We start from the raw sequence: 12,635 nt of genomic DNA on the forward strand, positions 1-12,635 counted from the left end.
CCCTGTATGAGGGCAACTGTTAAGTGGAGGACGTGAGCATCAAACCCACAGATACCTGCTCCCACACACACCCTCTACCGGTGCTAGTATCTGTGTCATGTTCTGGGGCCATATCAGATCAAATAGAATTATGCAAGCTATGATTCAGGTTCATCCTGAGTAGTTGAGAAGTGACAGTGACACACTGTACATTGCAAAGCCCATGCACAGAACATTTTAATATTTACATGAGGAGCCAGAACACAAGAACATACAGCTTTTTGACCTGTAGACTTTGTCATATACTGAATGAGACATTGATTTAGCAGCGAAAAGTTTTTTTTTTCTATGGACCCGTCACAGCCTCCAACACTCCAGGCCTCCACTGAGCTCGTCACTCATCACACGAGTCAGACTCTCCAGGCCTTACTTACTCTTCCATATGGGTCCAATTGAACCCGGCTAGTCTGTTCTAGAAAGTTCCATGGCGTTCCAGAGGCCTGGGCCTTGGAGGCCTTGGGACAAGGAACCATTCAAGGCTCTTTCCGATAAGTCTGTGGAGAAATGACAGACATGCTCTCTCTGTGGGTCTGGGTCTATCTGTCTCTCTCCTTCTTTCTCTCTCTCTCTCTCTCTCTTTCTCTCTCTCTCTCCCATGGTCAGTATGAGCAGAGAAATGCTCACTCGGACGGCGCATTCTTTCCACCAATCCCCATGCTGTGTTTCTCCCAGGTTCACAAAGTAATCAGAAACACATTTTACATCTGTGCGGCTTTACAGGTTGAAGTAGCAGAGACTCCATATCCCTTCAAAGTACCTGTTACTTACTTTATCTGTCTGAGATTGCGGCTGAGGAGGCCGACATTGAAATGGGAGAAATTATTATCTTTCAGCCAATACAGTCTAATAGATGTGTAACGCCCTGGCTCTGGGGACTATGTTATGTTGAGCCAGGGTGTGTAAGTCTATGTTGGTAAATCTATGTTGGCCTGAGTGACTCCCAATCAGAGGCAACGAGTGTCAGCTGGTTGTCTCTGATTGGGAGCCATATTTAACTATCGGTCTTTTCACTTTGTGTTGTGGTTTCTTGTTCATTTCGGTTCGTGTTAAACCGTAGACGTCACGTTATCGTTTATTGTTTTTGATCGTGTGATCAGTAAAATAAAAGGATATGTTCACCCGCAACGCTGCGCCTTGGTCTCCCTCATTAGACGATCGTGACAGAAGAAACCACCAAAACTGGACCAAGCAGCGTGAAGAGGAGAGAGGAAGGACCTGGGATCAGGGGAGTAGGAGTTTCGGCTGGGCCACGCTAAGTGAAGAGGAGAGAGGCTGGTCTATGAAGCAATGGATCGAGAGTCTGGCGAGAGCTAGGGAGGCCTGGTCCACGGGGAGGAGAGAACCCCAGAAAATGTTTAGGGGGGGGCTCACGACGTGGACGACGGGGCAGCAGGAGGCCGCGATGGAGCGGTCCAGCGGGTGTGAAGAGGAGGCCGCCAGGTTAAGGGGGCCACTGGTCACAGAGGAGAGGGAAAGTGTGGAGGCACGGCGAGAGGTACTGGGGTGTATTACCAGTCCGGTCCGGCCCGTTCCTGATCCCTGCATAGGGCCAGTGGCGTGTGTCCCCAGTACGGTTCGGCCTGTTCCTGCCTCTCGCACCGAGCCTGTGGTGCGCGTCGTCAGCCCTGTCCGGCCCGTTCCTGCTCTCCGTACCAAGTCGGTGGTGCGCGTCGCCAGCCCGGTCCGGCCCATTCCTGCTCCCCGCACCAAGTCTGTGGTGCGTTTCGTCAGCCCGGATCGGCCCGTTCCTGCTCCCCGCACCAAGTCAGGGGTGCGCTTCGACAGCCCGGCTCGGCCCGCTCCTGCTTCCCACACCAAGCCAGTGGGGTGCGTCGTCAGTCCGGCACGGCCCGTTCCTGCTCTCCGCACCAAGTCAGGGGTGCGCTTCGACAGCCCGGCTCGGCCCGCTCCTGCTTCCCACACCAAGCCAGTGGTGTGCGTCGTCAGTCCGGCACGGCCCGTTCCTGCTCTCCGCACCAAGTCTGTGGTGCGCGTCGCCAGCCCAGTCCGGCCCATCCAAGCTCCCCGCACCAAGCCAGTGGTGTGCGTCGTCAGCCCTGTCCGGCCCGTTCCTGCTCTCCGCACCAAGTCTGTGGTGCGCGTCGCCAGCCCGGTCCGGCCCGTTCCTGCTCCCCGCACCAAGTCAGGGGTGCGCTTCGTCAGCCCGGTCCGGCCCGTTCCTCCTCCACGCATCAAGCCAGGGGTGTGCGTCGTCAGTCCAGCACAACCCGTGCCTGGGTCATGTCCGGAGCCGGATCCGCCGCCGAGGCGGAGTGCCCACCCGGTCCCTCCCCTGTTGTGGTTGTTTGGCGCGGCCGGAGTCCGCGCCTTTGGGGGGGGGTACTGTAACGCCCTGGCTCTGGGGACTATGTTATGTTGAGCCAGGGTGTGTAAGTCTATGTTGGTAAATCTATGTTGGCCTGAGTGACTCCCAATCAGAGGCAACGAGTGTCAGCTGGTTGTCTCTGATTGGGAGCCATATTTAACTATCGGTCTTTTCACTTTGTGTTGTGGTTTCTTGTTCATTTCGGTTCGTGTTAAACCGTAGACGTCACGTTATCGTTTATTGTTTTTGATCGTGTGATCAGTAAAATAAAAGGATATGTTCACCCACAACGCTGCGCCTTGGTCCACTCTGTTAGACGATCGTGACAAGATGACCATTACAAAAAAAGTTAAGAGAGGTCTCTGTGATTTTACACATTTGTAACTCATTCATTGGTTTTTATTTTTTGTTTTGTTTTAATTTTAATTGTTTTTTAAGGGGGTAGATCAGCTTTAATATTGCAGATAGATTGTGACTTCCATCAATGTAATTGTCTGCATCACTTCCAGTCCCCTATATGTTTATTTTCTCTCACAATATATATATATATATATATATATATATATATATATATATATATATATATATATATATATATATATACATATACATGCATACACATACATACATATAAATACATATACAGTGGGGAGAACAAGTATTTGATACACTGCCGATTTTGCAGGTTTTCCTACTTACAAAGCATGTAGAGGTCTGTAACTTTTATCATAGGTACACTTCAACTGTGAGAGACGGAATCTAAAACAAAAATCCAGAAAATCACATTGTATGATTTTTAAGTAATTCATTTGCATTTTATTGCATGACATAAGTATTTGATCACCTACCAACCAGTAAGAATTCCGGCTCTCACAGACCTGTTAGTTTTTATTTAAGAAGCCCTCCTGTTCTCCACTCATTACCTGTATTAACTGCACATGTTTGAACTCGTTACCTGTATAAAAGACACCTGTCCACATACTCAATCAAACATACTCCAACCTCTCCACAATGGCCAAGACCAGAGAGCTGTGTAAGGACATCAGGGATAAAATTGTAGACCTGCACAAGGCTGGGATGGGCTACAGGACAATAGGCAAGCAGCTTGGTGAGAAGGCAACAACTGTTGGCGCAATTATTAGAAAATGGAAGAAGTTCAAGATGACGGTCAATCACCCTCGGTCTGGGGCTCCATGCAAGATCTCACTTCGTGGGGCGTCAATGATCATGAGGAAGGTGAGGGATCAGCCCAGAACTACACAGCAGGACCTGGTCAATGACCTGAAGAGAGCTGGGACCACAGTTTCAAAGAAAACCATTAGTAACACACTACGCCGTCATGGATTAAAATCCTGCAGCGCACGCAAGGTCCCCCTGCTCAAGCCAGCGCATGTCCAGGCCCGTCTGAAGTTTGCCAATGACCATCTGGATGATCCAGAGGAGGAATGGGAGAAGGTCATGTGGTCTGATGAGACAAAAATATAGCTTTTTGGTCTAAACTCCACTCGCCGTGTTTGGAGGAAGAAGAAGGATGAGTACAACCCCAAGAACACCATCCCAACCGTGAAGCATGGAGGTGGAAACATCATTCTTTGGGGATGCTTTTCTGCAAAGGGGACAGGACGACTGCACCGTATTGAGGGGAGGATGGATGGGGCCATGTATCGCGAGATCTTGGCCAACAACCTCCTTCCCTCAGTAAGAGCATTGAAGATGGGTCATTGCTGGGTCTTCCAGCATGACAACGACCTGAAACACACAGCCAGGGCAACTAAGGAGTGGCTCCGTAAGAAGCATCTCAAGGTCCCGGAGTGGCCTAGCCAGTCTCCAGACCTGAACCCAATAGAACATCTTTGGAGGGAGCTGAAAGTCCGTATTGCCCAGCGACAGCCCCAAAACCTGAAGGATCTGGAGAAGGTCTGTATGGAGGAGTGGGCCAAAATCCCTGCTGCAGTGTGTGCAAACCTGGTCAAGACCTACAGGAAACGTATGATCTCTGTAATTGCAAACAAAGGTTTCTGTACCAAATATTAAGTTCTGCTTTTCTGATGTATCAAATACTTATGTCATGCAATAAAATGCTAATTACTTAAAAATCATACAATGTGACAGACCTCTACATGCTTTGTAAGTAGGAAAACCTGCAAAATCGGCAGTGTATCAAATACTTGTTATCCCCACTGTACAAACAGTTGAAGTCGGATGTGTACATACACCTTAGCCAAATACATTTAAATACATACTTTTTAACCACATATCATAGAAACGCACCGTTTTCACATATTTAGACACTGGTTTGGTGCTGGAGATAATGTATATGAGGTTGAAAAGTGGCGGAGTTGCCCTTTAACCATTAGTGAGGAAAATGCTAAACTGACCTAAGATCAACTTCACTCTACACCACCTGTGACTGGCCTGCGAGGAACCAGATTCTGAGTGCCATGCAATCATAAGAAATACTACAGCATGTCTGTATTACAACTATAGACCGTAATGTTATGGATAACTATGAGGCTGTTCCGTCAATGGAAGGAGTGGCTGCTACAGTTGAAGTCGTAAGTTTACATACACCTTAGCTAAATACATTTAAACTCAGTTTTTCACAATTCCTGACATTTAATCCTATAAAAAATTCCCTGTCTTAGGTCAGAAAGGATCACCACTTTATTTTAAAAATGTGAAATGTCAGAATAATAGTAGAGAGAATTATTTATTTCAGCTTTTATTTGTTTCATCACATTCCCAGTGGGTCAGAAGTTTATATACACTCAATTAGTATTTGGTAGCATTGCCTTTAAATTGTTTAACTTGGGTCAAATGTTTTGGGTAGCCTTCCACAAGCTTCCCACAATAAGTTGGGTGAATTTTGGCCCGTTCCTCCTGACAGAGCTGGTGTAACTGAGTCAGGTTTGTAGGCCTGCTTGCTCGCACACGTTTTTTCAGTTCTGCCCACAAATGTTCTATAGGATTGAGGTCAGGGCTTTGTGATGGCCACTCCAATACCTTGACTTTGTTGTCCTTAAGTCATTTTGCCACAACTTTGGAAGTATGCTTAGGGTCATTGTCCATTAGGAAGACCCATTTGTGACCAAGCTTTAACTTCCTGACTGATGTCTTGAGATGTTGCTTCAATATATCCACATAATTTTCCTTCCTCATGATGCCATCTATTTTGTGAAGTGCACCAGTCCCTCCTGCAAGCAAAGCACACCCACACCATGATGCTGCCACCCCCGTGCTTCACGGTTGGGATGGTGTTCTTCGGCTTGCAAGCTACCCCCCTTTTTCCTCCAAACATAACGATGGTCATTATGGCCAAACAGTTCTATTTTGGTTTCATCAGAACCGAGAACATTTCTCCAAAAAGTACGATCTTTGTCCCCATGTGCAGTTGCAAACCGTAGTCTGGCTTTTTTATGGCGGTTTTGGAGCAGTGGCTTATTCCTTGCTGAGCGGCCTTTCAGGTTATGTCGATATAGGACTCGTTTTACTGTGGATATAGATACTTTTGTACCTGTTTCCTCCAGCATCTTCACAAGGTCCTTTGCTGTTGTTCTGGGACTGATTTGTACTTTTCGCACCAAAGTACGTTCATCTCTAGGAGACAGAACGCGTCTCCTTCCTGAGCGGTATGACGGCTGCGTGGTCCCATGGTGTTTTACTTGCGTACTATTGTTTGTACAGATGAACGTGGTACCTTCAGGCGTTTGGAAATTGCTCCCAACGATGAACCAGACTTGTAGAGGTCTACAATTCTTTTTCTGAGGTCTTGGCTGATTTCTTTTCATTTTCCCATGATGTCAAGCAAAGAGGCACTGAGTTTGAAGGTAGGCCTTGAAATACATCCACAGGTACACCTCCAATTGTCACGTTCGTCGGGAACAGAGGACCAATGCGCTGCGTGATACGTGAACATACTATTTTTAATAAATGTCACCACACGAACAAAACAACAAACGATAACGTGACGTCCTTGGTTATACTACACAAACCTAAACAGGAACAAGATCCCACAAACACTGTGGGAAAACTGGCTGCCTAAGTATGGTTCCCAATCAGAGACAACAAGCAACAGCTGATACACGTTGCCTCTGATTGAGAACCACACTGGCCCACATAGAAATACTAAACTAGAACCACAAACAAATGAAAACTCACACCCTGGCTCAACATACTAGAGTCCCCAGAGCCAGGGCGTGACAGTACCCCCCCCCCCCAAAGGCGCGGACTCCGACCGCGCCAACCAAACACCACAGGGGAGGGACCGGGTGGGCACTCCGCCTTGGCGGCGGATCCGGCTCCGGGCATGATCCCCACTCCCTCTCTAACCCCCCAAAGTACCCCTGGTCCGGTCTGGCCCTGCTGACCGGAGCTGGACTGCACACTGGTGGAGCGGATTGCTCTAGCTCCGGCGTGAAGCAGCTGACCCGTGCCGAACCAGGCACCGGTGGAGCAGGCACGGGCTGTGCCGGACTGACGACGCACACCACTGGCTTGGTGTGGGGAGCAGGAATGGGCCGAGCCGAGCTGACGAAACGCACCACTGACTTGGTGCGGGGAGCAGGAGCGGGCCGGACCGGGCTGACGCAGCGCACCACTGACTTGGTGCGGGGAGCAGGAACGGACCGAGCCGGGCTGACGAAGCGCACCACTGACTTGGTGCGGGGAGCAGGAACGGGCCGAGCCGGGCTGACGAAACGCACCACTGACTTGGTGCGGGGAGCAGGAGTGGGCCGGACCGGGCTGACAAAGCGCACCACTGACTTGGTGCGGGGAGCAGGAGCGGGCCGAGCCGGGCTGGCGAAGCGCACCACTGGCTTGGTGCGGGGAGCAGGAATGGGCCGGACCGGGCTGACGACGCGCACCACTGACTTGGTGCGGGGAGCAGGATCGAGCCTGGCCGGGCTGGCGACGCGCACCGTAGGCTTGGTGCGAGTGGCAGGAACAGGCCGGACCGTACTGGGAACACACACCACTGGCCCTACGCGGGGATCAGGAACAGGCCAGACCGGACTGGCAACACACCCCAGTACCTCTCGCCGTGCCTCTACATCCTCCTTCCCCCTGGTGACCAGTGACTCCCGTAACCTGGCGGCCTCCTGCTGCCCCGTCGTCCACGGCGTGAGCCCCCCCCTAAAAATATTCTGGGCGTCTCTCCTACCCGTGGACCAGGTCTCCATGTCTCTCGCCAGACTTTCGCCCTTCTGCTTCCAAGTCCAGCCTCTCTCTTCCTCACACGGCTTGACCCAGTCGAGGAGGCGAAGGAGATCCGCTAGAGATCTCCCCGGCGATGGCTCCTGAACACGCTGCTTGGTCCAGTCTTGGTGGGATCTTCTGTCACGTTCGTCGGGAACAGAGGACCAATGCGCAGCGTGATACGTGAACATACTTTCTTTAATAAATGTCACCACACGAACAAAACAACAAACGATAACGTGACGTCCTTGGTTATACTACACAAACCTAAACAGGAACAAGATCCCACAAACACTGTGGGAAAACTGGCTGCCTAAGTATGGTTCCCAATCAGAGACAACAAGCAACAGCTGATACACGTTGCCTCTGATTGAGAACCACACTGGCCCACATAGAAATACTAAACTAGAACCACAAACAAATGAAAACTCACACCCTGGCTCAACATACTAGAGTCCCCAGAGCCAGGGCGTGACACAAATTGACTCAAATTATGTAAATTAGCCTATCAGAAGCTTCTAAAGTCATGACATCATTTTCTGGAATTTTCCACGCTGTTTAAGGCACAGTCAACTTAGTGTATGTAAACTTCTGACCCACTGGAATTGTGATACAGTGAATTATAAGTGAAATATCTGTCTGTAAACAATTATCGGAAAAATTACTTGTGTCATGCACAAAGTAGATGTCCTAACCGACTTGCCAAAACTATAGTTTGTTAACAAGAAATGTGTGTAGTGGTTGAAAAACTTGTTTTAATGACTCCAACCTAAGTGTATGTAAACCTCCGACTTCAACTGTACATACAGTATATATAGACATATCCTTTTTTAAAATATATTTCCCTTTATTACTTTCCAACCCCAGCACCCCTTCCCTAATTGGAGTAAACTAGTGAACAACCATGCTTAGTCCTCTACTTCCAGCTTATACATACTATATACAGTTTACAATAATTATATTTTGTTTGTTTTTACTCCTGAACTTTCTCTACCCTCAACCTCTCCGATCATTTTCATGATGTCCATCCGTTTTGCTTCTATATGCCATGTCTTTCTAACTGTGCTCTTTCACAAAAGCTCTCAACCTATAACCTATATACTTATTATGGACATAGTATGCTTTACATTAGTTATCTTGTTGTTATTAGTTGTTGTTAGTTGTTATTAGTCCCATCCTTCAGCTCCATTCAACACCACCCATCTATCTCTTAACACCATCCATATTGGATTTCTATTTGCCATATATTTTTCAACTGTACTGTGATGTTTTACAAAAGTTCTGAACCCTTCTATTCTCATTGTTTCTACAGATTGTAAATTGAAAATATTTTTTTTTGCTAAAAGTATTATTATATTATTGATCGATTGACTATGACTTTTCAGATCACCCAGTAGTGCTATCTGCAGGGTTAGCTCCAGGTAAATATTGCAATCCTTTAGCCATTCCTGGACCTGTGTCCAAAAACAAGCTTCCTTCATTGGTTTTAACGGAGGCCAGGTTTCTCTGAGGAAAAGTAGACACCAAAGACATTACATTATTCAACCGTTCTAAGAATATAGATATGACATTATTCAACCGTTATAAGAACATAGAAATTACATTATTCAACCGTTATAAGAACATAGACATTACATTATTCAACCGTTATAAACCGTTATAAGAACATAGACATTACATTATTCAACCGTTATAAGAACATAGACAGTAAAAAGCAAAAAGGTTTACCCATTAAATTGTTGGAAGCACATGCAGAGTGTGTGACTTTTAATTGTATATAAAAGATAGAGACAGAAATTAACATTTACTTATACTGTAAGTCAATTGTTGAGATTAAAGAAAGAGTTAAGAGCCAATAATTCCTATTGTGTGGCACAGTCCTTTCTTTCTAATGTAGCTTGAAGTCACAGTCTGTAAGATTTCCAGTCATTACAATTAATGAATATTATGTATTTTTGTTGGTGGCCCCACTTTTAATGGTGGGTTTAAAGGAAACAATCAGCTTTAGGACATTACTGGGATGATATCCTATGATGTCATCCTGTGTTTATTTGTATGTGACTGTCCCATGTATATTCTACTGTCTTCGTGCGGCAAAACAAATTGCCCAGTGGAACGATAAAGATCTACTCTGCCATGCGTTAGAGAACGTCTAAATCCCTGTCCACATAATGAGATGTTCCCATTCTCCCTCTGCGCTGTGAGAACAAGACACCCCCCCGTCCACACACACACACATACACAAACACAAACACACACACAAATACACACACACACAGAAACACACCATGTCCGCTGCAGCCGTGCTCAGTGGACTGCGAGCGCAGAGTGAGCGGATGTGAAACGTATCACTGGCCTAGTCACACACACTGCGGGCAGGGGCATGGAGGACAGACACCACACCAGATGCCGCGTGGTGCCCAGGGCATCAGAGGCATCCCTATGAGAGGAAAAGGCCCATCGAGCCAGCACGGGGAAATAAGCACCTGTCATGTGCCAAGTGGAGTGTTAAGTGCACAAATTGTGGAGGCGTGGGTGATGTTTCCGCGGGGGTGACAGCTCTGGGTTCTGGGTGCCATGTCAGGGCCTGGCAGATCATGTGGAGCCTTTTCCACCGTTCTTCCCCATCCACTCCCCCATCCACTCCACCATCTCTACCCCATCTCTCCCCCATCCGCTCCACCGTCTCTCCCCCAGCCCTGCCGCTGCTGAGGGGCACAATGGCAACAGTTATTAACTGGCTGTCTGCCTCATTTATCTACATTCATCCTGGCTGGTCATCATTGGGGAGGAATGGGGAGGGGGTGGGGGGTGTCATTGCTGAAGGGCGGCAGTGGCAAAACAATCTCCACTGAGCGTTTAGATCGTTTATTCCCGAGCGCCGGGTGTCAGCCACAAACCAAATTGCCAGCCGCGTTTGCGTCGCCGCCGTGGTCATCCTCTCCCCTCACCCGGACTCGCCTCAACCTCTCCCCTCAGGTTGGCGAGGGACGCGGGCCATTGTAGGTGCTCGACCCGCGTGTCACATGGCCTTTTTACAGAATAACATTAATGCCACATGAAGGGCTGACGCCGAGCGGTGTGAAACTGTGAAATGTATTATAAATTGACCGAGCCGGAGGGCGGTGGTGGTGGTGGTACAGTATGGATGTGAAGAACTGTGAACGCTGGTCGCAGGAATTGTTATGACTCTGGCTGTTTAGTATCATGGGAGTTGACAGGGCAGCACTGGTGGCTATGCAGGGCGGAGTTGTGTGTGTTTTGTGCACCAATGAACAACAGTCACAGAACTGCCAGAGAGAAAAACTGAAAGACTCAGTTTGAAAGATGGTGTCTAACCGTGTCCCAATGTTATATGTTTAAATGGATACCTATTCTCTGCTCTTCCAATATAAGGGTTTACCACTAACATGTGACACTCACTTTGTCCTTGTTTTATTTTACTCATGTGCTATTATTGTGTTGAAATGAATCTCCTATTGGAATTATGAATTGGTGTGAACTTACCGTAACCTAAGATGTTGCTTCCCAACAGTTCAACTCAGAGCAGTGAATAGCTGCTTCTAATTGTTTTCTTTCAGGGCCGGTCTTAAACAGCGCCTCTGTAACATCCCTCCCCATTGGCTGGTGCTCTCTAAGGTTCTACAGTGTTGTTATCAGCAGCAGAGGTAGCACTTGAGATTAAACATCTGTAGGACAGAGATGGGAACCAGGTGCCAGAGCGTCCCTGTAACGAGGGTGGAATCATCCCTCTAGGATTATACTGCCACCCTCAGGATACAGGCCCACCATGCACATACTGGTACACACTGACAGTATGAACTGCTTACCCACTCGGCTTTTGCGTTGTTACTTTGCATTGAGATTTTTTAACGTATTTGTATGGATTTTGTCCTAGTTTTACTGAAAGGAATGAACAGAAATTAGGTGGGACTGAGAGACAGATAGAGGGAACATAGTGTGCATTTTGTCATTGCATTTGTACACAATAATCAACTGATTAGTTATTTAATCACTGAAGTTCACAGTATGTATAAGATCAGCCCTCAGCCCTTTCTGCTGGAACACCTGCTGACATCTGGTGTAGGGTGAAGTCGCCCCTTGCATTTTCCCCACTTATGGTTAGGGGAAGGGCTGGGGGAGGGGAGCTGATCCCAGATCTGTACATTTTTACATTACATTTACATTTTAGTCATTTAGCAGACGCTCTTATCCAGAGCGACTTACAGTTAGTGAATACATCTTTTTTTTTATACTGGCCCCCCGTGGGAATCAAACCCACAACCCTGGCGTTGCAAACGCCATGCTCTATCAACTGAGCTACATCCCTGCCGGCCATTCCCTCCCCTACCCTGGACGAATTGTGCGCCGCCCATGAGTCTCCCGGTCGCGGCCGGCTGCGACAGAGCCTGGATTCGAACCAGGATCTCTAGTGGCACAGTTAACACTGCGATGCAGTGCCTTAGACCACTGCGCCACTCAGGAGGCTGTACCTAGGGGAAACTTCACCCCAGAGCCAGACATCTTTAAAAACTTGATAGCTGAATTATTTTGAGTCATATAGTGAATTTGTGAGAGGGAGTAGTGAACAAACTCATTCTAAATTAATTCAACCAGTAATGATTTATATTGCCTACAATAACGCATCAACAAGCACTGACATCATAAATGAAATACAAACCCCCCAAAAATCACAACAACCATTTTATAAAAAGACAAAAGCCACACACTAAAAAGTAAGCTTATTCTGCATGCTTTTTTAGACAAATAATAAAATGTGATGTGAATATATTATAAAGCTAACAATGAATGTAGATCCCATACCATAATTCTAACATCCTCATTGTCATCGGTAGTTAGTAACCAGCATTACCTCTATGTTTGCAGGTATACTGTAACCTTAAACATCAGGCGAGCTAGGCTTCACAGAGACAGAGAAAAGTCATCTATGGACCACCTCTGCTCTTCTGGGTATACCTACAGACCAATATCTATTCCAAATACACGATGAACAACTTCATGTATATTTTCTCATCATATGAAATGAATGGGAGTGTAAAAACTGCTCTTAGTC

Source organism: Coregonus lavaretus, assembly GCF_964263955.1.
Source record: "Coregonus lavaretus genome assembly, contig: HAP1_SCAFFOLD_2410, whole genome shotgun sequence".
In the NCBI taxonomy this organism is placed as follows: Eukaryota; Metazoa; Chordata; class Actinopteri; order Salmoniformes; family Salmonidae; genus Coregonus; species Coregonus lavaretus.